General features: G+C 47.0%; 1 long non-coding RNA gene across 1 annotated transcript in view; it reads right to left on the bottom strand.

Moving 5' to 3' along the window:
• The window catches only part of LOC145659324 (uncharacterized), a 13,019-nt gene extending 8,939 nt beyond the window's left edge, over positions 1–4,080 (bottom strand). Inside the window, exons 1-2 of the long non-coding RNA XR_014125433.1 lie at positions 3,919–4,080; positions 389–596 (exon numbers count right to left, since the gene is read on the bottom strand). This is a non-coding gene — a long non-coding RNA (uncharacterized LOC145659324). The remainder of the gene's footprint in view (positions 1–388; positions 597–3,918) is intronic.
• Between the last annotated feature and the right edge of the window lie 590 nt (positions 4,081–4,670).

The following is a 4,670-nucleotide window of genomic DNA, read 5'->3' as shown; positions in this document are numbered from 1 at the left end:
TGTGTGTGTGTGTGTGTGCGTGCGCATGTGCGTGTTTGTGCGAGTGTGTGTTTGTGTGTGTGCGAGCAGCAAAAAAAGAAACCTGTTGAATTAACAACTAAAGTATTAGTTTAAGTTGAGCCGGACACATATGAATGCTACAACAGTTATTACCACACTGGGGACTTTGCTGTTTGTGTTTGTGGGTTTGGGCGTATGTGCGTACAGTCCAGTGGAATCCTGGACCTTACAGCAGCGTCGGCTACGCTGGAGCCTGTTTCCTGTGTCCAACAGAATGTGCAGCTCTCATGCGCAGTATGGGTTTCACTCTACCACACATGATGACGTTGCCATGTCTTTGGTTTCAGTGCTCTTGGATCTTGGGGAAAATGAAAATGAAATCTCTCACACTTCCTGCTTTCCGACCGTGTCTTTCCTTAAGTGCGCCGGAGGTGTCGTCTGATGTCCCGACGCCTCGGCGCTTTCGGAGTGACACTGGATAGCTTCGCTCACGTGAAGGCCCGGAGCCGTGAGGGTCGTGGAGAAGCCGAGCGTGACCCGCAGCTGCTAAGGGCCGGTGTACCCCGGCCTGCTTCTGCAGACGGAGAGGTCGTCAGCTGGAGGTAAGAGGGAGAGGGGGTGAATCAGGGGGGCAAGGGGCTAAAACCTGACACATCTGATGCCCCCTGCTGTGATGATGTGTTATATTCTACAGTTATTTCAGTCATATGATTCAGTATCTTTCTTTCTCTTTTGTTCTCTCTCTCTCTCTCTCTCTCTCTCTCTCGCTCTTTCTTTCTCCCTCTCTCCACCATCTCTCTCACTCTACATATAGGCTGCCACTGCTCAGAGGGTGATGGAGGTAGTTTCATGGCTGGCTTAGAGGCCATTAGCCCCCTGCGCTGCACCACAGCCTCATTATTAATCTGCTGTGACAGCTCCACTGTTTACCAAATCCAGCCGGAGAGATGCTGGGGTGTGGGGGGTAGGGGCAGGCTTGGCGCCTCTCTCCTCCATTAACCCCATGACCCCAAGCGGGAAGACAGTGGAGGCGGGCCTGGGGCAGTCCCGCCACCTCCGTCCTGGACAACTGTCGTGTCCTAGAGTGGAGACACGTTGCCGGACACCTCGTTCCTGCCGCACGGCAAAGGAGAAGGCCAACTCCAGCATCTGAAGGACAGGACACCCAGTAAGACTGCCGCGTGTGACACGCACACTCACTGGTTGACGGCTGAGCATTTAAAGGGAAAAAATGAATTTCTGTCACATCATATCCTGACCCACAGTTTTCACCAAAAACACATTTACATCTTCTGAAAGTGCAGAGCACCCATGCACCCCCCAGCAGTAACTCTCCTGATCTGCTAGTACTCCTTCAATCTCAGGCTAACCTACAATTCACACAAGGACTATCTGGTCAAACAATGCCCCGCACTGTGTATTTGAAGTCAGTTATCTCCACTTGACCTCCTTATCATCTTTCCTCAATTACAATAGCCCTAAAGCCTGGTGCATATCCCCAGCAATCCCTCGCAGCTCAGCACGCATTGATACGCTATCTACCCATCAGTCATCCATCAGTCTTATGTAATCACCACTGGCCCACATTACACCACACTCAAAGCTGCAAGCACTCTGCCCATGGGCCGGCACAGTTGATAAAGCAGGCCGCCAAAACAGTTCTGTGGTTTATGTTCTATCCAAAGTATGCCAAGGATTAAATATCTGCATGTCAGTATAGGCAAATCCAATACGTTTGTGCTCAGCCAGTAAACATTTTGTTTGTATGAAGTGGTCACCAAAGGGTTACGTGTGCATGTTCATGACTGAACTGGACTGTGTTGCATTGTTGCTTTTTTTTTTTCTTGTTATGAGATTAAAAAACTTAAGAGCTGACCTGCAGCAAAACATGTAAATGCTCTGGTGCAATACACAGCATTACCAGTAGTTGGCAGTATACACCACTTTCCTGTAACAAAACCAGTTACAGAGCATGTGCAATATAAAATCCTGCTGTTAGCCTTCAAAGCCCTGCATGGCCTTGGGTCCACTTATCTTTTTGAACCAGTACTTTCATATGCCCCATATCACAAACTGAGGTGGTCTGGCTAACCGCCCCGAGTTCAGATGTCCACTGCGGGTGATGGGTCTGCAGTGCCTTACCTCCATTACTCTTACATGCACCCCTTGTTGTAGACAGATCAGCTTAAACGCAACACTTTTTTTACTCAAGTATATACGTTAAAATGATTATCATCAACAGTATAGACTCATACAAATACCACTTAGTTCGACATTTTATTTTACTAAGTAATTGCAGACAAAGGTGAATTTCAAACTAGTACATAACCATAAGATGGGCAAAACGCGCTTTCTTTGTTCTGCAAAAAGAAAGCGTGACCTCTGCGCCTTGTGCCCTTTTCTGTACTGCTTGTTATGTTTCAGTACATGATGTTATGACACCTGTTTGTCTGGGCCATTTTCTCAGACAGTACAATGCAGTCATATAAAGTCACAAAACGTATTCAACAGACAGATCAAGACTGAAAGAGTTTAAGTGTGTGTGTGTGTGTGTGTGTGTGTGTGTGTGTGTGTGTGAGAGAGAGAGAGAGAGAGAGAGAGAGAGAGAGAGAGAGAGAGAGAGAGAGAGAGAGAGAGAGAGGAGAACATGAGCAACAGGGAGCTTGTTGCATGTTGATCAGTGTCAGATAGATATTCATGCTGTCAGACTTTTAAGCTGTGTTACCCATGATGCCACATGTCACGTTCCTGTGTTGGAGGAAAAAAAGAGAGAGAAACTGAGAGAGAGAGAGAGAGAGAGAGAGAGAGAGAGAGAGAGAGAGAGAGAGAGAGAGAGAGAGAGAGAGAAACCAAAACTCCCACACACACACACACACACACACATAAGCATACGCAGGCATTGACAAAGTGGCTGTAAACCAGGTCATGGTGTAGTATGACAGACAAGTTTGCAGCCTGTCCATCAGCACCCTGGCTCTCAGTGACCCCTCCCTAGCCTGACCTTTGACCTTACTGAGTACACGCTGTCATCACCAACTCGGCTGCGATGTCCAAACACTAGGGTCAGGAACTCTGTTTCAACAAACTAAAAACAGCCGGAGTACGTGTGAGTACATACATGTGATTGTGTATGTGAGCGCACCAGCACCCTGCACAAACACACACTCCCACTAACACACCCACACAAGCTCCCAGAACCAGAAGGTTAGGCCGATTTGGAGCACATGAAAAGAGCAGAGCAGTGCCGTTGCATGTTGCAGCCTGTATATCAGGTGACACATCCCTGACCTGTTGCTAGTTCAGAAAACAGGATCTAAAAGCCAGATGAGCTGTAGCTGCCAGATTTGGCCTCGCGCTTGGCTTCCTTGACATTTGCATATCAACCTAATGCATATCATATCATATCAGCCTCCAGATCATATATTATTTCCTCAGGATCCTAATCTCTTTAACTCAACATCCTTTCACAAAGGCTCTCATGCTTGACCACTGCATGTGGTTTTGTTTTCTGGATGATGACTTTGACACTAAACCTATGGGCAAACAGAAATATTAACGAGGAAAGCTTTGAAAAAAAATGCCCCAGAGACTGATTTATACTAAATCAAAAAACACACACACACATAAACACAAACACATCCACAAGCATCTCCCCCACCTCCTCACCACCACCACCAACAATACCACACACACCCCTAACATACCTCTACACCTCAGTGGAAGCTCTGGAGGCACCAGCCACTTCCTATAAATAAATTCACAACGCCCACACAGACCTGTGCCCTTTTTAGTGTTTCACACACACACACACACACACACACACACACACACGCATGTACGCACGAGCACTCATGCATGCACCTACGCACACACGCATACACACAAGTACTCCCAGTCCCACAAGACAGTCCGACTCACTCCGGTTCTTTCTGTTTCTCTTTCTTTTATTCTCTCTCTCTCTCTCTCTCTCTCTCTCCATCCTCTGGTCCGTCTTAAACCCCTTTCCACAAATCATACACTAATGTTTATGCTTTTTTCCACAAATTAAACAAATAAAAGTCCCCGAGAAGCAAAGAGGGAGGGAACAGGATGGACAAGGATTGCTGAAGAGCCGTTTGGACATGGTAAAAGCCAGCAGTCCCTCCTTAACTGCTAGCGTTCCCAACTCCCTTGAGGAGCAGTGTTCAGACAGCTGGAATACAATGACTGGAACAGACTCTCAGAGGAGCGGAGCGGAGCGGAGCGGAGAAAAACAAGACGAGATCAAAACAAGAATGAGTAGAGACAACGTGACCCACAAACATAATGCCATCAAAACTAGTCTGCTCAGCTTTTCCCAAGGGTGAAGGCCCAAAAGAAAGGAACTGTGACACTGTAACCCATAACTCTGTAAGTTTGTTCTAAAGGAACACCCTAGTCCATCAGAAACAAGCATATATTTAGGTACAACTGATAACACAATGCCACAGATATGCCGCTGACTGTTTCATCTTCAAACACGATGCTAATGAGTAACTGATACTTCCCCTCAGGTTAAAGCCAGAGGAGTGGCACGTTCTTTTGGAGGTTTTCTGCTACATCAGCGTTCACAAAGGGCCAGAAATGGGCTTGAAGTATAGAAGTCACACTGCTGGTGACTCCAGCACTTTCTCAATCAGAGGAAGTTTCAC

This window comes from Electrophorus electricus, chromosome 10, assembly GCF_041902795.1.
Source record: "Electrophorus electricus isolate QZ-2024a chromosome 10, ASM4190279v1, whole genome shotgun sequence".
Taxonomy (NCBI): domain Eukaryota; kingdom Metazoa; phylum Chordata; class Actinopteri; order Gymnotiformes; family Gymnotidae; genus Electrophorus; species Electrophorus electricus.
The sequence above is the reverse complement of the archived record's forward strand: the minus strand, read 5'-3'. Positions and strand labels throughout refer to the sequence as shown.